This window comes from Oryctolagus cuniculus, assembly GCF_964237555.1.
Source record: "Oryctolagus cuniculus chromosome 17 unlocalized genomic scaffold, mOryCun1.1 SUPER_17_unloc_3, whole genome shotgun sequence".
NCBI lineage: Eukaryota > Metazoa > Chordata > Mammalia > Lagomorpha > Leporidae > Oryctolagus > Oryctolagus cuniculus.
In genome coordinates this window covers 648,099-672,783 of record NW_027208204.1, presented here as the reverse complement: position 1 = coordinate 672,783, position 24,685 = coordinate 648,099, and the positions used below count along the sequence as shown (strand labels likewise).

The 24,685-nt window shown below is 47.5% G+C and overlaps 1 long non-coding RNA gene and 1 pseudogene across 1 annotated transcript in view; both read right to left on the bottom strand.

The window, feature by feature from the left end:
• The window catches only part of LOC138847903 (uncharacterized), an 89,904-nt gene extending 71,718 nt beyond the window's left edge, over positions 1–18,186 (bottom strand). Inside the window, exons 1-2 of the long non-coding RNA XR_011385782.1 lie at positions 17,407–18,186; positions 8,268–8,307 (exon numbers count right to left, since the gene is read on the bottom strand). This is a non-coding gene — a long non-coding RNA (uncharacterized lncRNA). The remainder of the gene's footprint in view (positions 1–8,267; positions 8,308–17,406) is intronic.
• Positions 18,187–23,266: 5,080 nt separating this feature from the next.
• On the bottom strand, positions 23,267–24,010 carry LOC138847908 (deoxyhypusine hydroxylase pseudogene; annotated as a pseudogene).
• Positions 24,011–24,685: the final 675 nt, after the last annotated feature.

Below are 24,685 nucleotides of genomic sequence, written 5' to 3'. Positions count from 1 at the left end.
TCAGGCATGCCAGGCATCCTACTTCCCAGGCCATCCACTGCTCAGTGAAAACTCTAGAAAGTCCCATTTATAGATATGGCCAAGAATATACCTGCTATGGAGTCTCTGTTGCTTCCTTGGCAGACTACCAGAATTTGAACAAATTAAATTTCCACTCCTTATTGGGGCATCTTTTCAAATGGGTCAGCTAACATGGTATTGCCCTGATGATTAAATATTTCCAGACTCCACAAGGTTAACCCAAATATATGGTGTGGGTGCTTGTTACCTTCCTAGGGCCCAACAGGAGACCATGGCACTCACTACCCATATAAACAGTGGTCTCGGCATATTGCTGTGTATGGTAATAGATTTTTAAAAGATTTGTTTATTTGAAAGGCAGAATTACAGACTGGGGGGGCAAAAATAGATCTTCTATCCAATGTTTCAGTCCCTACATGACCTCAATGACCAGGCTGGGCCAGGCTGAGCCAGGATTCTGAAACTCCATCAGATTCTCCCAAACAGCAGGCAGGGTCCCAAGCACGAGCCATCTTATACTGCTTTCCAAGGCATATTAGCAGGGGACTGGATCAGAAGTGGAGAACCATGGACACCAACCAGTGATCCTATGGGGCAGTCACCACAGGTGGCACTTTAAACTGCTGTACCACAATGCCAGCCTCAGGTGGCAGTATATCATTATCTTGGGCTCCAAAGCTCCCATCACAGACAATATGATTGGTGGAGGTTGACCAGGACAAAGGGAATGGACAATAATTATGAGACAAAATTGAGGAAGGGAAACATGAAAGATGGAAAACAATGTGTTACACAGGTTGACACAGGGACCATGGCTACCTAAGGGAGGAACAAGGTGACACTTCCTAGCCACTTTTATGGGAATCTGAGGGCTGAAAGAAGAGGTCAAAGTTCAGAGATCCTCTCATTACAAAGGTGAAGCCACCCAAGCCCTGCAACAGGGGTGTAGAGACGGAGCTCCAAGAGGGTCCGAAGGTTGGCCTACATCATCCAACCAGCAGCAGGGGTCCAAGTCCTCACCTCAAGTCTAACTCTTCCCTTTCCTTCTCTCTGGCAACCTCATCACTCCCTGCTCCTGTGCAATCAGAAGGCTACAAGGGAGCATCCGAGCTTTCTCTTGGGAGCAGCGATCTGGGTGTAAGTGATTTCCACATTCATCGCTTTCTGATTCTTTGGCTTTCTTGCTCAAAAGCTCCTATTCCTTTGTCTCCCTCATTCCCTCCTCAACAGAGTTGATGATTCTCATCCTGAAGGACCTGGTGTCATCCAGGCAATTGATATAATAGCAGTGTGGATGCTGATCCAATCTCTCTATAGCCCCCCCCATTTGATCAGCCTTGTCATCACTCCTGCCCCCAGACTGCCCTATGAAATGGTGCTGAGCAACCTGGCTGGCCCACACAGGGAACTGGCCTGGGGACAGGCAAGCTGGGTCCCAAACTTGGTGGGAGGGATGACTCCAGGGAAGTCTGAACCTGTCCTTAGTGTCTACCAAGACAAGTCAGACAGGTCTTTTCCTGCAATGCCTGCTTCAGGAAACTCACTCTGGTCTCCTTCCAGCTGTCCACATGTTCCCTTGATGTTAACTACAGTCAAAGCCTTCAGGACATGGAGGAGCTAGACAAAGAAGCACAGGAACTGTGAGTCTGAAGCAGGTAGACAGGGGTCAGGGAAATCAGGGCATAGACTCCATTGCTTCACATTCTTTGTGACACCTCAGGGATGCCAACAAAATGGAGCCCAGAAGTGGAGAGGCTGCCATCGAGCCTGACCTGGAGAGTGGAGATGAATGGATTTTCAGGATCCACACAGGTTAGTGAAGAATGTACCCTGAGGTGGTCCCATGGAGCACATCCCCATTCCATGGAAGCTCCTAGAGCTGCTAGGAGGAGTTTTGCTTTCATCTGAAGGGAATGCTGGAGGTGCTAGCAGGATTGGCAGGCAAATGACTTTGGAGGGTGCTGTTAGTTGTGTTGTTAATGGGAAGAGCTGCCATAGCTGTTGAACATCTCCCTCTACAAGATGCATCCCTACCTGCCCATCCTGAAGTCAACAAGGAGCCTCACTGGTATGGGGAAACACAGGGGGTTGCCTCTGACCACATCCAACTCAGGATGATTAGGAAGAGGCAAGACAGAAAGAGGAAACTTTGAGTGCCTTCTCACACCAGGAAGAGAGCCCAGTACACCCACCTTTGTATCTTTGTGGCTACCCATCCCATCCTGACATCACATAAGAGCTCACACAGAATGCAAGAGCTGTGGGGATTTGTCCAGGCCTTTTGGGGCCCTCAGCCTCCTTTCTCAGAGGCTGAGGATAGAGGCTTTTTAACATGCTGATTGTTTTATTTTTGTGGTTATAAAGTCTTCTATCTTCCTGGCAAACTTTATTGTCAGCAATTAAGGCAAAGCTCACTTTGAAGAGTGGCAGGAGCAGGGCAACAAGTCCCCAGTGTGCTCATTTGCACTGATTTTATACTTCAATTACAAATACACACTGGATATACAACTCTTTCAAAAGAAATGTCATCCATCACTTTTTCCATGCTGAAATATACCAAAGCAATAATGGTTGGGTTTTAATGCCACAAAATAATTCTTTGCCAATAAAATCTCCAAGATGACTTCTACATGGAGGATAGAAAGAACTTCCACAAGATTAGGGAAGGAAACCAAAGAGCTCTGTGCAGTTGTCCATAATTAACATGCAGGTCACAGGCCTTGGACCTGTGGGGTAAGGACTGAAAAGGCAGGGTCAGGACTCCCATTCTGTGTCATAAGACCTCCTGCTCCTCACAAGACCCAGGGGAGTGGGCCTTGGATTTTTAATCCCAGTGGCCCAGAGACTTTCCTGTACATCAGGTTCACTGCCAAAGTGGCCAGTCCCCTGAAGGATGCCCAGGTGAATGCTCAATGGGAATTCATAATTATAGGACATCCATACCCCAAATGGGCCTCAGTGCAACATGGCCCTGACTGCTGTGAATATCAGGACCTAGGGTTACCTCCAAGGGCTTTTGAGTACTGCACACCCATCCCGTTGTCCCTACCCCTACATCATCCTTGTCCCTCCCACTGATCCCTGCACCCATGTCATCTTTGCAGACATTTTTAGCTCCTTGGATGATTTTGGTGTGGAGTACTGGGACGCAGAGGAGCTGGAGTTTCCCAAGCCATTGGAAACTTGAACCATACAGGAGGAGACAACTTCAGAAACATCCCTCCTCACCAGTCCTCTGCTAGATTTGACATTAAATTCTTGTCACCCAGTAATAGTTGATTTTCACATGCTTTTATGTCAAAGAAAATCCATTATAAGAAAACACCTTTAGCAAATGTAGAACTTAAAATGACCAGAGAACAGTCACCCTAGTGAATACCACCACCATTAATGCCTCAAGAGGAATCTCGTTTGGTCTTCACTGAAGAAAGTCACTGCCAGGTTAGCTGTTTCACTCTATCCTTACAGTAATGACTTTCTAGGTATTTTGTCTCACATCAGTTACTTCCTCTGGAAGGGACCATGGGGTCCATCTCAGATCTCTGAAAACCCCTCTTTCAACTTAACCTGATTATTTGTACTTTATAGAAAGGCCTGATATATAAGGGAAAATGTCCCCGAACTTTGTGAATCTCGATTTATTCCCTTTATATGGAGGGTCAGTATTAGTATCTGAGATTATGGAGTTATTTTCAATCATGTCTACAGAATTATTTTCTCAGTGTGACTAGTTAGCCTTTTCTTATGGGTCACCATTTCATTCATGGGATCATTAAGTTTTAGATTCTTTTGATTTCTTTGAATCAGCAAATTTAGGAGTTTTTTTCCTTATTTAAATTTGTGTCATTTGAGTTTAGAACTAAAAACTTCCACTTTACTTTAACATCAACCTTATTTCAGAAAAATTTGATTTCAGACACCAATTTTTTTAGTTAATTAGTGATTGCTATGCATTTGAATCCCTTAGACTATTAAACAGGTACACATAAGTTCAGATTCACCTAGGCCCACAACTCCAGCAGAAATAAGTTTTGACAAATTCAAGCATATACATCAGGCTTACCATGAACTCTTGTGTTTGAAACAGAATTGCCCAGGATCACCCTTATTGATTTCTCCTTTGTTGTCTTAAAATGCATTATCTTGGAAATAAACTCTCAAAACAAAAGTATTCTTTGAAATTTCTGTGCTGATGTAAAAAATTTCATGTGCTGGAATAAAAACCTGTCGTGCATAAAATATGAATCCAATTTTTGATCAAGTAAAGATGTACAAACATACACACACACACACAGAGAGAGAGAGAGAGAGAGAGAGAGAGAGAGACTACAGACTGGGTGGCTTGGGCAATACAATGTTGATCATATACTCACATACCAGGAGTTCATGAATGATCTTCTGGCTTCCTGTAGCCTGGGGATGTTCTACTGCTCACTATCTATGTATACCCCATGGTGGAATGGTTGAGCCAGGCCCACAGTTGCATCATTATTTTCAAGATTTATTTATTTATTTGAAAGGCAGAGTTACAGAGAGAGAGAGAGAGAGAGAGAGAGAGAGATCCCATTCACTGCTGGTTCACTCTCTAAATGGCCACAATAGCTGGGACTGGGACTGGGAAAGACAGAAGCCAGGAGCTTCATCTGGATCTCCCACATGGGTGTAGGGGGCCAGGCACTTGGGCCATCTTCCACTGCTTTCCCAGGTGCATGAGCAAGGTGCTGGATCAGAGGTGGAGCAGCAGGTCATAAACTGGTGGCCATATGAGATACCAGTGTTGGTGGTGGCAACATATCCTATGATGCCAAAACATTAACCCTCAGAGCTGCATCTTAACCCCGCCTCCCCACACATATACACACACATGGCATCCCTTGTTAGCAAAAGACAAGATTGATACAATACAGGCTCTTCAAGCTTCTGTTACCCTGCAAGCATGTAGGGGTGAACTGACCCCAAACATTCCAGGCACCAGTTGGCAAGATTCATGGATGACATGGTGTATAACTGTGACTTCAGAAACACAGGCATGGCATGCAGTAGAGGCACTGGGCTGGCCTCCTGATGCACTTGTGTATGATGCAGATAGTTCTGAGGCGTCAGGTCCAGAAGTGATGATAAAATTGGATGGAACAGGAGCTACAGTCTTAGACACAGTGAGCAGCAGTCCAGAGAAGTAACTTCCTTGGAAAACAGCTGAAAACCATTCATGTTAAGCCTCACATATGCTTGGAAGGATATTATGGACCTTTGGCTGCTTTATTGGCTATTCTAAAGGGACATGTCGGAGACAACAAATCCCCACATCAGAAGCTGAGGATAAAGCATGAAAAAAAGGTAGAAGCACAAGAATGGGTCTAATAAAGGACCTTCTGTTGATGAGTGGGTTATCTCCCTTGTTGGAGGGCACAGGGATGTGAACTACCTATGTATATAATCTAAAATCAGGAGATAGGGACAGACTGAGCATCTAGATCAGCCATGAGCCCCTGGACCTCATTTCAACAAGATTTCTGGATGACTACTGGTTCATCAATGGGAATTTCAGTCCTGCAAGGGATACATAGCAAAAGTAATCCTCTTGGACACATTCCTCCCTTGATGTATTTAAGGAAATGTGTGAAAATACTGAATGAATATTTAAAGGCATGTATATAACTTCATAAATACCTCTATGCTTTGAAAAATAATGTTGTGGGGCTGCGCTCTGGTGTAGTGGGTACTGTTGCCACCTATAGGGCTGGCATCCCATATGGGTGCCGGTTCAAGTCCTGGCTGCTCCACTTCTAATGCAGCTCCCTGTTACTTTGCCTGCTCCCAAGTGGTTGGGCCCCTACACCCTCATGGGAGACCTGGAGGAAACTCCTGGCCCTGGATTCTACCTGACCCAGCTCTGGCTGTTGCAGCCACCTGGGGAATAAAACAGCAGATAAAGATCTACCTCTACCCTCTACCCTCTACCCTCTACCCTCTACCCTCTACCTCTCCTTCTCTGTAGCACTGCCTTTCAAATACATAAACCTTTTTTAAAAGAGAAAAAAGATAAAGTTGTTTCTTACTTGTAAAGCACTATCTTTCCTTCCAGGATGTTTCCCTCTCAAAGGAAGGAGGAAGTCAGGACCACCTTTAATTTACAAACGTGTACACCACAAACACATAAAAACATATGTATCCTAGAAATAAATCCCGATAGAAACCAATCCATAATACCCAGGTACATGACTTTTACAATATGGTGGACATACATAACTAATATACACAGCCCTCAAGGAGTTCATACAAAATCAGACACAGACACACTCATGCTCTTCACATAGGGGCCATTGAGCTCTCCTCTTCTGTTTTGGAAAGCATGGGGGTCAGAAACACCCAGAAAGACCCTTTGCTGATATTTCCATTTACCAGGGATGTCACCAATCACCATGGGCATGTCAGTGCATCAACACCAGTGGAGAATTGGCCTCTCTTTCCTAAGAAACCATGGCCACTCATTTTTAGAAGGAATACCCACAGTTTGAAAAACTCATGGTACTCAAAGACTTTGGGGTCAACAAGGGTAGGTGAAGGCTTGCCTCTAACCCAATTTGTCCACTCATTCAGTGATTCTGGTGAGATTATCTTGTAGGTAGTATACCTAGGCACCAGGTCAGAGAGCACAATGCTGGAGGGATGGTCCTAACACAGGGAAACCAAAATGGGGTTCCTTGGGGACTTCTCAAAGCTCAGCACATGGCACAGGCCTGAAGGCTACACACTCAGTGAAAGCCACTTCTGGTCCAAGCAGCATGTCCTAGAAAGACTGCCCAGGAGAACTACAGGGCCAGCTCACTGACTGTCTTGGAAACACCTGGAGTCCACATGCTATATGCTCCCCCACCTTTGGAAAGGCACTCAGGATCCATGGCTGGTTACCACCCTTTCTGACAATACTTCACATGAAATATACTCCTCACCAGGTCAGAGGCTGGATGTCTGGCCTGAAAGCCCTGGTGGAAAGTATAAGTAGAGTGTCTAATTTAGGATCCACCAATCCTAGGCCAAGACACTTGGCAAAACTGTTGGAGGTGTGTGCACATATAAATTGCCCATGGACAAAGCCAGGAGTCAGGACCAAGGCCATGGGTCAGCCCTAGTCCCCTGTTCATTAACCTTTCCTTGCTTCAACATTGACAGGTGGAAACTCACATCATGTCCACAACAAAAGTTAAAACTAGACAAATCCACATTATAGACACATCTGTAAATGTGTATACGTATTGAACAAACCTCTGAGAAAGCGTACATAATTGTGTATATATTCATATTTGTCTACAAAATACAGTCAATTGTTCCTTTAACTGTAGAGCTGTATGGGATGATATGACATTGCAGATGGGAAAAATTTACTACTGCCAATATTTCTAGAACTGTAGACATTCAAAAATACATGCAAACATATATGTCTCCAAAATGAGAAACAGAAAAAGGAATCCAAGAATCTTAAATCCATGTAACAAGACAATGTACAAATACAAATAACTATACACAAAACACTGGGGAACACAATCTGACAAACATAGACACATGCATAATGTATATAGACTATTTGTCCAGGAGGCATTGGGTCCTCTACACCTCACTGGCAAGCTTGGAGCATAAGACACCTGGAGACCCTTCACTGCCAATTCCAGGGGCCCTTAGTGCATACCAATCACCAGGGCCTTTCCACCAAAATAGCCTTGACAACAGGAATCTGAATCTTATTGGGGAGATGGTCACTCTTTCCACCAAAGAACACATCCTTTGATTCAGCCATGAGCCTGAGTGACTCAGAGTCCAACAGAACTAAAGTTAGGCCTCTCTGTGGAGAACTTTCCCACACAGAGAGCTATGTTCTGACTTGGAGCTAGTCCTTGTAGGCCTGAGCTCTGGTGACATAAGGCTGGTGGCTCAGGTCTGCCATGTCATAGAGCCCTGATGAAACCTTAGGACTTCCAAGGATCTCCTTGGATGTTTATGGTCCCCATGGCTTCCATTACAGGAAGGGAGATGGTCAGCCAAGGGCTCCAATTACCTCAACCCAGCCAGGGTTCCACACTTCGGGCCCATGATGGGCAGCTTCTGTTCTGTATGCTATTCATAGCTAAAATAGTGTTCTTGGAAAATATACACTTTAAAATGTACATAAACATTGAATGAACTCCTAAAGATACATACTTAACTCTCTATTTGTACCACTCCATAAACATAGGAAATGGTTCCTTTACCTGTATAGTTGTATTCTTGCATCTAGGATGCTTCAACTCCCTAGGAGAAAAGAATAAATTAGCATTAGCACTATTATTTCTTTTTCTTTTTCTTCTTTTTTTTTTTTTTTTTTTGAGAGGCAGAGTGGACAGTGAGAGAGAGAAACAGAGAGAAAGGTCTTCCTTTTGCTATTGGTTCACCCTCCAATGGCTGCCGCAGCCGGTGCGCTGCAGCCGGCGCACCACACTGATCTGATGGCAGGAACCAGGTACTTATCCTGGTCTCCCATGAGGTGCAGGGCCCAAGCACTTGGGCCATCCTCCACTGCACTCCTTGGCCACAGCAGAGAGCTGGCCTGGAAGAGAGGCAACCGGGACAAAATCTGGTGCCCCGACTGGGACTAGAACCCAGTGTGCTGGCACCGCAAGGCGGAAGATTAGCCTATTAACCGTGGCACCGGCCCACCATTATTTCTTTAAATGTATATAAACACAAGTGCATGCAAACATGTATACCACAGGAATAAGTAAAATAGGCAAACATCAGATTCCACATGCATGAGTAGAACAAGAACGTGAATATATACAAATAACTTAGATATACAACACAGTAAAGCACACACAAACTGACACACACAAACACACACATACACACATTTACGTCCTTGGTCTAGTGGTCATTTGGCTGTCCACTCCAGTATAGGAAATCTTGAGGGCATACAAACCCAGGAAATCCCTTCACTGACATGTCCATGGGAGCCTGGCAACACCAAGCCCAGGGACATGTCATTAAACAACCTATGGCAAATGTAGCTCACTGGGGAGCTGACTACTCTTTCCAAAGATGTCCACTAGGAGGAAAGGCCATCTTTTGGTTAAATCAAAGAGCTTAGAATCTCAAGTGCCAATGGGTCTGGTAGGGATGGACCTCTACCCTGAGAGCATTCCCTCACATTGTGTTCTCACTTCACCATGGAGACAGTATACATAGAAATTATACAACATGGCACCAGGATGGACAACCCTTCCAGTATGGGACTTCAAGGAGGATATATGGGGAATTACAAAAGCCAAGGAAAGCCTCAGACTCTGAACAAAATGCCTGATTACAGAGCTGGCTCTGCCTAGAACTCCTTTGTCCTAGAGAGGCCAATGTAGCTACCTGGAGAACTGGCTCACTGACTCACTGAGAAACAACTAGAAATCATGTATCTTAGGCCTCCCACATTGAAACCCTATGACTCCCAGCACCAGCAGGATCCTGGCATTCTGGACTGGAGAAGAGTATTCAGGATTAAAACAAAGCCTAGAGGACAAAAAGGAAATGGCAGATGACCATGACCACATGAAGTTTAAATATAATACACAAGCAGCATTAAAATAGCCAATGCTATAGGAATCATCTTGTGAATGCGCATAAGCAAAGGATGTTGTCTGCCCATTATGTGGTGCCCTAGAAACAAATGCAATTTCTGTGTTTCTTTAGAGAAATGTTTAAAGAATACTAGTTTCAGCATAAACCTACAATAATAAGAAAATCTGAGAGGTGAGGACTTCAGGCATTCAGTGAGAGAAGGCACCTTAAATAAATTCCAGTATGTCCATAAACACAGTACTCTGGATCTGTAGTTCATTTGTGCTTTAATGAGGAAATCATGGGTGATGAACATGGAAAAAGCAAGTTGCATAATTTCCCCTGATTTAAAAATGGTATGCACATTTATTTTTTAAAAAGTCATATGTGGACAAGCAAAGGCACTGAAGTAACTGAAGCAATTTCAAGAAATAGGAATTAAGTGCCTTTCATGTCAACACTTTCTATTGACTAATAAAGCCCACATAGTATTCTCAAAAGGATAGACACATTGGTCAATGCAGAACAGACACTCATCAAGTATGACCATGCATTTCCACTTATAATCTACACACATAACCACAAACCAGTACTGAGGATGGCGTATCTCCAAAGTCACATAGGATGTGCAAGACCACCACAATCTAAAACTACTTTCAAAGAACATATACATGTGGCAAAATACACCTTATTTCACTACAAAGCATATGAAAATATAAACACTAAATGCCATCTATGTCATGTCTTCACACTTGACTCAATCAAATACACCCACACTGTCCAAATTTACAATGCCAGGAGCCCCAGATATAACATTTCCTCAAGTAAATAATCTGCCTTGTTTCATTACTCCCATCATTTTCATTACTACATGTTTTTTCTATAGTAGAAGCTGGTTTGGGAACAGGACAGACAGTTTAGCCACCTGAAGCCAATAATATAGCACATGTAGGACTTTTGGTAATTTACTATTTTTGCACTTCACCTGGAAGTGCCTTATCAATTTTTGGAGCCACTAATTTCATCATAACAGTTAACATTAAATCACTTACTATATCCAAATACCAAGCACCACTATTATTTATAGTTATAATCCTCCTAGGACTGGCATTGTGGCACAGCAGCTTAAAGCCCCAGCCTGAAGAACTGGCATGCCATATGGGCACTGGTTTGAGTCCCAGTTTCTCCACTTCCAATCCAACTCCCTTTAATGCATCTGGGAAGGCAGAAGAGGATGACTCAAGTCCTTAGGCCCCTGTACCCACATGGGAGACCCAGAAGAAGCTCCTGGCTCTGGAATTTGAATCAGCTCAGCTCCAGTCATTGTGGCCATTTGATGAGTGAACCAAAGGATGGAAGACCTCTCGTTCTCTCAGTCTCTACTTTTCTCTGTAACTATGCCTTTCAAATAAATAAAATAAATCTTTAAAAAAAGAAAGGACTGGCACTGTGGCAAGTGGGCAAAGTCACTGCCTGTACTTCCAGCATCTCATATGGGCACCAGTTCGAGTCCCAGCTGTTCCACTTCTGATCCAACTCTAAGCTATGGGCTGGGAAGGCAGTGAAAGATGGCCCAGGTCTTGGAATTTTTCACCTGCACTGAACACCTGGAAGAGGTTCCTGGCACCTTGCTTAGGACTAGTGCAACTCCAACTTGGCCATTTGGAGAGTGAACCAGTAGATGGAAGACATTTATTCTCTGTCTCTCCCTCTGTCTATAACTCTGCCCTCAAATAAATAAAATATTTTAAAAACAAAATAAAAAAAACCACAAAGGAACAACTGGAGCACCTTATAACCCTTCCTTGTTAAAATATAAATAAAAATATTACATAACATTGTCCTGGCTTATTTATAGATTTAAATCTTTTATATCCTATGGCATATCCATTTCAACTACCATTCCAAGATGCTACATCTTCCATTATAGACAAAAAAACAACTACACTCTCATAACTACACCCTAATAATTTTATTCTTAACTAGCTCTTGAATTCCTTACATTATTCCACCTAGGTTAACAACCAAATTAACACAAAAAAGATCTACAGATGCCCAAGAAACAGATTTAATTGTCTTTTATTATTTATATTTTATTATTCAAATATTAATTGCCCATTTATAATTACAAATTATATACATAGGATAGATGAAATTAACAACCCCTCTTAACCATAAAAGATACAAGACACCAACAATACTGAAGCTCTGAATATACAGATATGAGGGCTTAACCATGGGCTCTTTATATAATGCATACAAGATTTGAAACCAGGAGAATTATTATTGCATACAGTAGATAATAGAGTTGTCATACCTATAGAAATACCAATCCATATATTACTTTCATCTGAAGATGGCTTACACCCATAAGCTGACACACCATTTGATCTAAAAACAAATTCCATCCCAAGATGCTTGCATGAAGCAACCTTCACATCTACTCCACTTGGTCTATACTATGACAATGCTCTGACATGTGTGGGTCCATATCTCCATGTCTTCAAACCAGGGCCACTAAAACACTTTGAAAACTGACAAATATCTGTGTTACATCTTTATGAATCTAGGTAACATCAATTTAATATTGAATGCAAAATATTTCTGTAATGAAATGCCACAGACACACCAATATAATGAATATGATCTCAAATTAACAGTATTTATTTATCCAACTAAAATTCTCTAAATACACTTAACCCACAAACCCACATCAAAATATATTGAATCACCAAAGATTAAATTCCATAAGAAACAAAATGAATAAAAGAGTATTCACCTTTTTTGTTATTCCCACAATAACAGGATTACACACTGTAATTATCATCTTATCCCCTAACATTTTATTCCTATCTCCCATCTGCCCAGCCAACAATCAATTCATCTACCTTCAACAGTGATTGGTTGGAACAGAATAGAAACACCGAAGATCAATCCAAACATCTATAACCAACTCATATTCGACAAAGGACCTAAAACCAACCCCTGGAACAAGGACAGCCTCTTCAACAAATGGTGCTGGGAAAACTGGATGTCCACATGTCGAAGTATGAAGCAAGACCCCTACCTTACACCTTATACAAAAATCCACTCAACATGGATCAAAGAACTAGAGATGCGCCACGACACCATGAAACTAATTGAGAGCATAGGGGAAACCCTTCAAGATATTGGAACAGGCGAAGAATTCCTGGAGAAAACCCCAGAGGTATGGGTAATCAAAGATAAATTAAACAAATGGGATTACCTCAAATTGAAGAGTTTCTTTACAGCAAAGGAAACAGTCAGGAAAGCGAAGAGGCAACCAACAGAATGGGAGATGTTATTCGCACACAACAGATAAAGGATTAACAACTAGAATCTATAAAATGATCAAAAAACACCACAGAATCAAAACAAACAACCCAATAAAAAAATGGGCCAAGGACCTTAACAGACATTTTTCAAAAGAAATGCAGATCAAAACCACAATGAGGTTTCACCTCACTCCGGTTAGATTGGCTCACATAAAGAAATCAACCAACAACAGATGCTGGCGAGGATGTGGGGGAAAAGGGACACTAACCCACTCTTGGTGGGAATGCAAACTGCTAAAGCCACTATGGAAGTCAGTTTGGAGAGTCCTCAGAAACCTGAATATAGCACTACCACAGGACCCAGCCATCCCACTCCTTGGAATTTACCCAAAGGAAATGAAATTGGCACACAAACAAGCTGTCTGCACATTAATGTTTATTGCAGCTCAATTCACAATAGCTAAGACCTGGAACCAACCCACATGCCCATCAACAGTAGACTGGATAAAGAAATTGTGGGATATGTACTCTATGGAACACTATACAGCAGTAAAAAAACAATGAAATCCGGGCATTTACAATAAAATGGAGGAAGCTGGAAAACATCATGCTGAGTGAAATGAGCCAGTCCAAAAGGGACAAATATCATATGTTCTCCCTGATCTATGGCAACTAAACGAGCATCTAAAATGATACCCATTGAAGTGAAATGGACACTATGAGAGACAATGACATGATCAGCCCTTGTCTAGACTGTTGAGGAACAACTTACTATTTTATTCCTTTTAGTATTTTTGTTGTTGTTGTTGTGCTCTGTTTGTTCTACATAAGACTACTGGTTGAACTCTGTAATCAATGCACAATCATTCTTGGGCATTTAAAATTAACAGAAAAGTGATCTCTGTTAAACATGGGAATGGGAAGATGTATAGGTCGGTACATGCTCACTCGGACTTGCCTCCAATGGTGGAACGAGAGATGTGCCAGGGGATTTCAACTCAATCTTATCAAGGAGGCAGGTACCAATGCCAGCACACTTGGTAAAGTGATAAGTATAAGTACACAACCGATCAAAAAGATAGGGTAAGTGTGGAAGAGATATCACAAATAAGACCAGTGTAAACAAATAATGAAGGATAGAATTAAAAGGGAGAGAAGGATCCTGCGGGGGAAGCACGACACACAGCAGACTCATAGAATGGCAAACGCCCAAAACAGCACTCCTGCCTCAGAATCAACCCTTGGGACATTTGGATCTGGCTAAAAGGTCCATGAGAGTCTCACAGGCATAGAAAGCCATTACACGGTGGCAAAAAAACAATCTAAATGAAAGATCCTGGTGAACAAGACCCCAGCAGAATGAACAGGCCTTCAAGGGGAGAGGTGCCTTTCTCTGAAGGGAGGAAGGAACCTCCACTGTGATTCGGCCTTGACTAAACAAGTTCAAAGTCGGTGAACTCAAGGGGCTTCCATAGCCTAGACAGCTCATAGCAAGAGTCTCAGGTGATTGCTGACATCATAAATAAGAGTGCCATTTGTTAAGTCAACAATGGGAGTCACTGGGTACATGCTCCCCACGTAGCATCTCTGACCTTAATGTGTTCTACTATGAAACTTAAAAACAATACTACTAGTCGAACAATACCCTATACCTTGTGCGGTTGTGTGAGTGCAGCCTGTTGAAATCCTTGCTTAGTATATACGAAGTTGATCTTCAGTATATGAAGGTAATTGAAATGAAACTCGATGAAGGGCAGGATGGGAGAGGGAGTGGGAGAGGGGAGGGCCGGGGGAGTGAGGGAGGTTGGGGGGGGAAGCCACAACAATACAAAAGTTGCACTTTGTAAATTCATTTATTAAATAAAAAAAAGAAAAAAAAACAGTGATTGTTACAATTCATTCTTAAATAACAATCCATAGCACTGAAAGACAAATCAGGTCTCTAGAATTAATCTTATATTCTGTGATTCAAAAAATTGACTAAGACAGTTACGTTGTACATGCTCACACACAACTCAATTACTTATTAGCACTAGCTTTCACGCCTCAAGCAGAAGCAGTAATTACTGGCCTCTGCCCTAAAATAAAAGCATCATCAGCCATTTCCTCCCTCAAGATGCATCTGTCTCATTTACTTCTTTGATAGTAGTTATTGAAAGTATTTGCCTATTTATTAAGCATTAGCCCTAGCCATCCAATTAACATTGATAATAAGAAGCAAATATGTCCCTATATGATCTTCAACTATGATTACCAGAAGCCCATGTAGAGGCCTCTATTGCCAAGTCAATATTCTAGGAGGCTATGGCATAATATGAGTCACTATAATCTTAGATCCCTTCAACAGACTACAGTGCCTATTCACTTTTGAGGATCCCTATGAGGAAAATCATAACAAGCTCCATCTTGCTCTGTCAAACACATCTGGAATCACTAATCACTTTTTCATTAGTGAGCCACATTAACATTGGTAATTGTGAGAGTTCTTATTCAAACATCATGAAAATTTACAAGATCTACAGCTCTAACACTGGCCCATGGCCTAATAACATCAATATTATTTTGTCTTGCAAACTCTATCACAGGCAAACTTCACTCTTTGGCCAAGGACTACAAAACAATTTCACCTCTAGCAGCAGCATGATGAACCCTTAGCAAACCTAACTCACTCAGCCTCAGGGCCAATCATTAATTTAATCAGGTGGCTCTTCACATAGTCATCATTCTCATGGTCCAAACTTACTACCATCCTAACAGAGACTAACCGGTGAATTAACACTGAACTCAGTCTACCTACTAATCACAACACCACAAGGAAAATTTATATATCATATCAATAATATCCCTCTTTGATTCACATGAAGAAATAACTCATTCTCCATCACCTTCTTCCCTACTATCACCCAATCCTCAAATCATTTTAGGACACATACTTTTTTTTAAAGATTTTATTTATTTATTTATTTATTTTTTGAGAGGTAGAGTTACAGACAGTGAGAGGAACAGAGAGAAAGGTCTTCCGTCCATGGTTCATTCCCCAAATGGCTGCAACGGCCAGAGCTGCACTGATCCAATGCCAGGAGCCAGGTGCTTCTTCCTGGTCTCCCATATGGGTGCAGGGGCCCAAAGACTTGGGCCATCCTCTACTGCTTTCTCATGCCACAGCAGAGAGCTGGATTGGAAGAGGAGCAGCCAGGACTAGAACCAGCACCCATATGGGGTGCCGGTTCTGCAGGCGGAAGATTAACCTCCTGCACCAGAACGCCAGCCCCAGGGCACATACATTTTAAACAGAGTTTAAAGACAACATTAGGTTATGAATGTAAAAACAGAAACTTAAGTTTCCTTATTCACTAAAGTATGCAAAAACCACTAACTCATGCTCAGAAATATAATACGACTTGCTTAATTTATAAAGGATAGAAATAATCCATTGGTTTTAGGAACCAAGAAATTAGTGTAACTCCAACTAAAACTAATCTATTTTCTTCCTCTATAATTTAACTACTTATAGTAACAGGCACCAACATTTATGAGGAAATTGCTTTTTAAATCTCTAATGTGCCTTATTTATTTAATTTTATTTGAGAAACAGGGCCACATTCCTATCTGCTAGTTCACTACCAACATGTGTGGTGCCAAAAATTCCACGTGGGTGGCAGCCACTCAACTACTGCTGTTTCCCAAGATATGCATTAGTGGGCAGAGTCAGAAGCCAGAGTCAGGTCTCATGCTCGGGTATTCCAACATGGGACACGGACATCTGAACCAGCATTCTATCCTCCTGCCGAAATACTGGACCTGTACTGGGGGTAACTTAGGAATTTTCCATGCGGGACGTATATTTAAAAACACATAGAATACATAGGGGTCAATATGATCTGTGTTTTCAGGGATCGCTCGGGGGTCTTAGAATTTGACCTCCAGAGAGGGGGGAGGGCAGCTCGGATTTCTTATCCTGAAGTGAAAACTAGTAGGAAGCACAACCCTAAAGCCTGGGAATAACACCAGACACACCCCAAGGCGAGCCCTGGATGGCTGGAGGATACCCAGCATGGGCCGGGCATTGTGACCCCAACTCAACAGAAGAACGAGACCCAGCAGGGGACACCCCCCACCGCCATATAGGTGTTTCCTCTGGGGTCCACCTGACCACACTAGGACCCACAGTGCGCACGCCCTGGGGGGACCGCCTGGACCCCGGGGCCACGAGGGGCCGCGCGGCTGCTCCACCTCCCTTCTCAGAGGCCGAGGCCGCCAGGCGGCGTCTCCACAAGAGCCCTGCCGGCCGGGGCTGTTCTGAGAGGAGCCACGCGGACGCCGTCACGACCACGCACGCCCGGGGTCCTCGCTCTCCCTTCCCGGCTGCCCGCTCCAGGACGGCCTCAGGGCCCCAACGGGGCCGCTCCGGCCGCGGACACCAGGACTCGCCAGGCCTGAGGAGCCGGCGAGGACGGCCCCGCGCGGACGCGGGAAAGTTCTAGGGCCCGGGCCGAACCTGCGCCCTCACCTGGCGCACGACCCGCGGGCCCGCCCTTCCTGCCAGTGTCCCCGCTGCCGCTCGCCGCCTTGTCCGGGGATCAGGGCTGGAGCCGTGGACGCCCGTCAGGTAACCGCACAACCCCGGACAGAAACAGAAAAGCGGGCTTCCCGGAGAAAATGGCGGAGAGCGCGCAGCCCCTTTTATAGCCCTAGTAGTGGGGCGGGGACTCCTGGGAGACCGACTCTGATTGGACAGCAAGCAAGGGCACCAACCAATCATAAAACGAATACTATAAAAAAGACAACCAGGAACCGGGAAGCGTTTGGCGGTGCTCAGGCCAAGCCGGCGACAGTGAAATGCAGTGTGGGACACAAAGTCGTGACTGTTGAAGGTCTTGACATTGATGGAACGTGAGGAGGGATGGGGGAGGGCGGCGAGCGTTACCCGCAGGCTCTGTCTTCCGTGGCTCTGTAGGATGAAACCACAGCGGGAAAGATGGCGCAGAGGGGAAATCAGAATTTGTCCTTTGCCGAGTGACTGTCAGGGGTTCCATAAGGACCCAGGTTCTCGGGGCCAGCATCTGACACAGGATAACCCCGTGTAAGGACGGAGGTGGTGGGGACTCCCCTGGAGGGGCTGAGCTGGGTGGAGTGGAGGAGGCGCTGTGAGGGAGAGTGCAAACAGGAGGGTGCGCTGGGGGTGGATGGGTTAGGAGATCCTTTCTGTTCCTCATCAACCGTCTGGATATTTGTGCAGGGAACCCCAGGGGCCCTGGGGCCATTCAAACGACACAAAGCGGCTCACGTGTGCCTCTGCCCCTCACTAGAGGGAAGCAAGCACAGGTGTCAGCCTAAGGAACTTGGGGTTGCTCTGTGAGGTGGGGGTTGTAAATAAGGTGTAGGATACTGGAGACCAGGACTGACCCTGTGTGAGGGGGGCACTGGTGATGCAGGGGAGGAAGGGCAGGCAGGCAAGGGTGGGGAGGGGGAGGGTCCTGGCCCGGGTGGAGGGTGGATTCTTTTGGGGGAGAGGTGATGCTTGATGCACAGACACGGGGTGTCCACATTGAGCTCAGCCCCAAGCTGAGCAACTTCTGAGCTTCTCTGTAATTCTGGAGAAGGAGATGCCCCAGCTCAGGCAGAGGGCAAATGGGTCATTTCAAGTTGTGATCCTGGAAGGGGGAGGGAGACAAGCACAGAGAACAAAGACGAAAATTCCTGAATGGTCACCGTCAGGACACTCAAGGTTCCTTTTACTACTTTGAACCTCAGGACTCCATCACCCACCTGACACCCTATCCTGCACCCAACAAATGAATGTCAGCTCTAACCCTCCGACAGGTACCCAGCCCCAGCCGCCCCCAGCCCTGTCCTATCCCTTCTGGCAGCTTAGGGTCTGGCCTCCGAGTCGCTCTGCGGGTTATAGAGGCGGCCGCCAGGGAGCGCCCTGCACCCAGCGTGGAAGTCACCTGGCCACTGTGGATCTCAGGTTCGTGCGGGCGCACCTCCCGCGGGTCAGAAGCCCGGCCTTGTCGGGGTCCTGCCGGCTCCTTTCCACCTATGCTACCTGGCAGCCGTGGGCAGGGCGGTGGTCCCCCGGGCAGCCGAAGGGGTCTCAGAAGCTCCGGGCACAGCCTCGCCCCCTGCCGCCTGGAGCACCAGGCACTGTGAGGCTCCCTGCAGCAGTCGCTCCCTGGCCGCTCCGCGCGCACCCCTGCTGCCCAGGCTCCCGGGGATCCGGAAATCCCTGAGTCCAGAATCCCTGTGCCGCCGTCGGCCGTATGTGGGCGCCTTCGTGGGGAGGACAGGTGTCCACGTGTCCATCACAGCAGATTCAGCAGCAGTGACAGAGACCAACAAGAACGCCAACCGGGTTACCTGTGCGCCCAGCGCAGATCTGTGTCTGGAACCTCTGCACCCCACAGTATTCATAGACACTGGCATAACTCACTTACAACATAACTGTGCATCAGGATTTTCATTATCATGTAATTATTATTTTCATTGTTAGCACGCATGCACACACACGCACACCCCACGCCAGCTGCCCTGCGTGCATTCGGCTCCAGGTGCATGCACCTGCTGTGCCTGCGGAGATCTCAGCAGAGCAGAGGCGCCGCGGGACATTGGAATAACCCTCTGTCTCCTCATCAAGGCTTTGCGCTTCTCGAAGCCCCTCTCTCAGGTGGGCAGAGGGCATCTGTCCACCGCCGGGACACCCGCACCACCGGGCCGGGCCACGTGCGAACTTTGGGAGGGGCCCCAGGTGAGGCCCCACTTCCCCCTTGCGGGCGGCCGACAACACTTGTGTGTCCACATCGCGGCCGCCTGCCCTGCCCCTGCGGCGCACGGAGCGGGACTCAGTGACAGTGGAGGCCAACTCCATGCACGGGACCGCGCGGCTGCGGCAGAACCCGGGGCCGCCCCACGTGCTTCCAGGTTGGGCCCAGCAATGCGCAACCGAGGGCGCAGACTCGGAAACGTGTGGACTCCGCCAGCAGGCTCCCCATGCACACGCGCGGGAGCCCCCATTAACCACCCTGGTCCCCCTCACACGGAGCCCGGCCGCTGCCTCCCAAGGGGGAGAGACCCGGAATTGCACGCATCCTGGAAGACCCGATGCCGGAGTCCCGAGACGACCTAGGAGCCAGGAAATGGGGTCCACAGCCCCAGATCGAGTCCAATCTCCGGCGAACAGGTGTGGAGCTCAGTCTCTGGCATGGCTGGAGCGATCCTGTGGGTATTGCCGGGCTCCTGGAACTGCTCCCGGGCACTGTGATCCCAGCCCAGTGTTCTCCAGATTCCGAGCGCCGGAACGAAAAAATAGAAGCGTCCGCCAGGGGGCGACCGACAGCCCCGCCAAGTTGGGGAGACCCAGGCCCCAGGCGGGCCAAGGAGCAGCACTCCCGACCCGGGCCCATCTGCTCCACTCCACGCGACTGTCTCATCCCGGGTCGTCGAAGCTCCCTCCGACTCTGCCTTTCTAATAAATATTAATACAGAATTTTTAATACTGATAGAAACAAGCCTCACAAGCGTTGCAATAGGCGCAGTGAGGGGAATAGAGGCGGGGTCTGATGACCGGAAGTGATGCGGGGGCTCTGGGCAGCGCAGGACAGTCACACTAAATTCCATTTGTAGAAACTCTTGAGCTTTATTAAAAGGAAAACGTTAAGAAAGTTTCCAGCAATAAAAATTCATAAGTATTCCAATCAGAAAAGAGAATCCTGGGTTTTCAACACGAATTTTTATTTTAAAGATTTATTTGAAAGGCAGACGAGAAGAGAGAGAGAGACTGAGACCTTCCATCTGTTGGTTTATTCCCTTTATAGCCACAACGCTGGCAGGAGCCAGGAGCTTCTTCCGGGTCTCCCACGTGGGTGCAGGGGCCCAAGCCCTCGGACCATCCTCTGCTGCTCTCCCAGGCGCATTAGCAGGAGCTGGATCTGAAGCGGAGCAGCCGAGCCCTGATCCAGTGCTCACATGGAATGCAGGTGTCACCGTTGGTCCCTTTAGCCATAAATTTATTGGCGCTCTCAAGCAGAACTGGGGCCCCCCTGACCTGGCTCAGCTCTGACCACGCGCTGGGTGGGTGGAGAGGGGGGCGTTGGAAGGGCAGTGTCTGCTGCTTCTTCCCTGCACAGGAACCTGCGGTTCTCCCTTAAATGCTGGGCAATGCTGAACCGGGGACGGTCAAAGCCAGGGGACCTTTTGTCCTTTCTGTCTCCGTGCGAGGTCAGCGCACATGCTCCCCGTCCCTGGACACAGCTTTTGCCCGCGCAGATCCAGAACCCGAAGGCTCTGGGAGGAGTCCCGGCTCCAGCCCATGTTTCCGTCTCTGACTCCTCGGTTCCCTGCCTTCCGCGTCCCTGACGCCCGTGGTTCCTGGTCTAAAACGCACCGCGTCGCGCATCCATCTGTGGGCGGGTCCGTGACGGTTCTTGGGGCCACAAAGAGGGAACAAAGTGAGAAAAAATATGACAGATGCAAATGAAAAATCGGGACGAAAGATGCTATCATGAGCATCAGGCAAACTTTAGCGCCAAGATCTAATGCGACACTAGGAAGAATTAAAATGTATGGAAAAACTTCACAACCCCAAATACAGAAACATAGAGGAATGCACTTTGAGGCAAGAGAAAGAATGCCATAGAAAGGAGGAAGAGATGAAGATTCATCAACGTGAGATGGAAGAACAAATGAGACCCAAGAGAGGAAAGTTAGTCATATGGGCTAAATGGGCCCAAGAGAAAGAGACGTGAGAATGGGAGGTGGAGGAGCAATGGACAGCGAAAGTCCCAGAAATTCCCACCTCCAGGTGGTGGTGGCGGCGGCACAGGTGACGAAGCTAACCCTGGAGTTCCGCAGCACCATGAGTGGTTTCGTGATGGGAAGCGGCATGCGCACTGAGCGCTTTGGGCAGGGAGGTGCGGGGCCTGTGGGTGGACAGGGTCCTAGAGGAATGGGGCCTGGAGCTCCAGCAGGATATGGTAGAGGGAGAGAAGAGTATGAAGACCCCAACAGAAAGCCCGATTTTAGACGTGACAGAGAGGCTTTCATTCCATTTGGTTTTGTCTTTTCTTGTTTAGATATCTGTCGCTCCCCCTCTTCGTGGAGGAGCAACACAGGACCCTGCGCTGTTCTTTTCGTCTGCTCGGCCCTCCCCGGGTTTGCTGCTGGTTCTTCCCGGGTTGGCTACTATCCCTTCCACCTCCGTGGAAGGGCAGTTCCCCCTGGCCACATTCCCCACTTCCGCAGGGGAGCGGCACACCGCCGGCCGGCTTTCTGGGGGGCTGCACAGGTGTTCCTTCAGCTAGATATCCCCCATAGATGTTCCTGGTGCATGCCGTCTCTCTCCTCCTTTATAGTCCTCCTCCGCCAATCCCAACTCGGCTGCCCACACGCCGAGTACGCTGCTCTCCTCCAATCAGGAGCAAGTCCTACAGTTTATTAGTTGAACTGGAGGCAGCTGTGCGGAAGCTGTTTACTTCTCTCCCAGCGCCATATTGTGGGAGAGCAGATGCACAGAATAAGTCCTAATTCCAGTAACTCAGTCCAGTCCGGATTGCTCCCCACAGATATCAATCTTTTAAATTCATGCATTTTAGTAAAAAAATCTTCCTTTTTATGGATGTTAGCAATTTATTGACCAAATATTTGTAAATGGTCTGTTTGGGCAGGTAAAATTATTTAATGTAGTGTCTGAAACAGGAGAGTATTTTTTCCCCTTTTATTCCCATTTTAATCTTTTTAACTGTATAATGTTCCTGAAGTTATAGCAGTGTATGTGTGCCACTGAATTTCCGAAGTGTACCAAGTTTTTTCCTGTGCTTCAAATAAATAAAAAATTAGTTATAATATTGACCTTCAACTTTTTCAAGTTTCTATGTACATTAGGCTAAAAGGTTCACTGGTGCTCGTGACCCCACCAGGTCCAGCCAGCGACCGCCTCCGCTCCCCTTTCCCCACCCTGAGGACCGAGTTCGAGGCCTCCCATCCCCGCTGTCCCATTCTGAGGGAAGCCTGAGCCACTGTAGCCCCAGCTTCTCAGCAGCTCAGGCACAGCCCCCGGGTCCCTCCACTGTCCTCCTGTCCACAGGCCTGGTGCCTGGGAACTTTGCGCGGTGGAGCCCTGCGCTAGGCCCTCGGGGGCGCCAGGCGGATGCACAGGTCCCTGATTGGGTGGGGCGATCAGAGCGTCTGCACCCGGGGAGGCGCGGGAGCAGGCAGCAGAACCAGCACCGTCCGGGGGCGGGGCCTGGAACCTCTGGGGGCAGGGCAGAAACGCCTGGGGTGGGGCTGGAACCATTAGGGGCGTGTCTTGAGCCTTCCAGGGCGGAACTGGAACCCCTGGAGGCGGGGCTGCAATACCTGGGGGCGGGGCCGGCCTAGGACACGCCCGCCTGCAGCCGCTCCAGCCCGTCCGCATACTGGGAGGCCGCCAGCGCTCCTCTGGAACACGTCCAGGGCCGCCCCGCAGCTCTCCCTCACCGCGCGCTCCGGGTCCGCCGCGTGGGCCCGCAGCGCCGCCAGGCAGGCGGGCTGGGCGCTGGCGGCCAGGGCCTCGGCGCACTCGTGCCGCACCGTGGGGCTCTCGGCCCGGCGCGCCAGGGCGGCCGCTCATGCTGCAGCTGGTCCGGCACGTAGTCCACCTCGTGGTGGACAGGGCGCGGCCTCCTCGCCGCCGGCGCTGCGCAGGGCGAACCGGGCGCAGTAGCGGTCGAAGAGCGGCCATGCCTCGTCCAGCAGCGCCTCTCGCAGCCCCCACGTCGTGCTCCTCGGCGGGCAGCGCGGGGTCCACCGAGAGGTAGGGCCCGGCCGCAGGCTCCGCGCCGCGCTGCAGCCACTACAGACGCCCACGGCCAGCTGGCCCGTCTTGGCCACCTCGGTCATTGGTTCGTGGAATACGTCTTCAGGAGCTCCAGGACCTTGGGGGCCCCCAGGGCCCCCAGGGCCTCCCTGCAAAGAACGGCCCCAGAGCTCGCGGGGCCGGAAGCTGAGGGCTCATATGATTCACTGCAAGCCTGAGAGCATCTGGGCCTTTGAATGGCACCCGCGGTTTCCGGGAAATGTCAGTGCAGGCTCAGCTCTGCGTTCTACACATCCCTGCTCCTTGTTTACAAAGAAGACATGGACGCTGAAGGAGCTTCCTGCGTTGTCTGGTGTTACAGGAAGCAAGCTTTGGTGCTGAGTGTTTTTAAATGGCTATGAAAGCAAAACTGAATGGTGAGTCTTTTAATTCAGGGATATGCAATTAAGACTGGAATGAGTGTAAGACTATTGGTCTAGGGAGAAACTGGATTTGATGAAGTGGCTCTTTCACGGCCCCATGATCTATTCTTTGGATGTTTTCAAAAAGTGGAAAGGTCATTTTGCTGCATTTCCCCATTCTTGTTTTTAAGGAACAACAGATTCCAAACCCTACAAATGGCTTGTATTGAATTTTACATTTGAATTACAGATTGTTAAATATGAAAAAAACACACAAGAACATTAAGCAAAACAAAATGGGTAAACTAACAATGTAAAAGGTTGTCAAAGGTATGAGACAGCCCAAATTATCTCACAATGTTGGTGAGAGGTTAAAACAGTTCACTCTTGCCAGCGCCGAGGCTCACTAGGCTAATCCTCCGCCTGGGGCGCCAGCACACCAGGTTCTAGTCCCGGTCCGGGCGCCGGATTCTGTCCGGGTTGTCCCTTTTCCAGTCCAGCTCTCTGCTATGGCCAGGGAGTGCTGTGGAGGATGGCCCAAGTGCTTGGGCCCTGCACCCCATGGGAGACCAGGATAAGCACCTGACTCCTGCCTT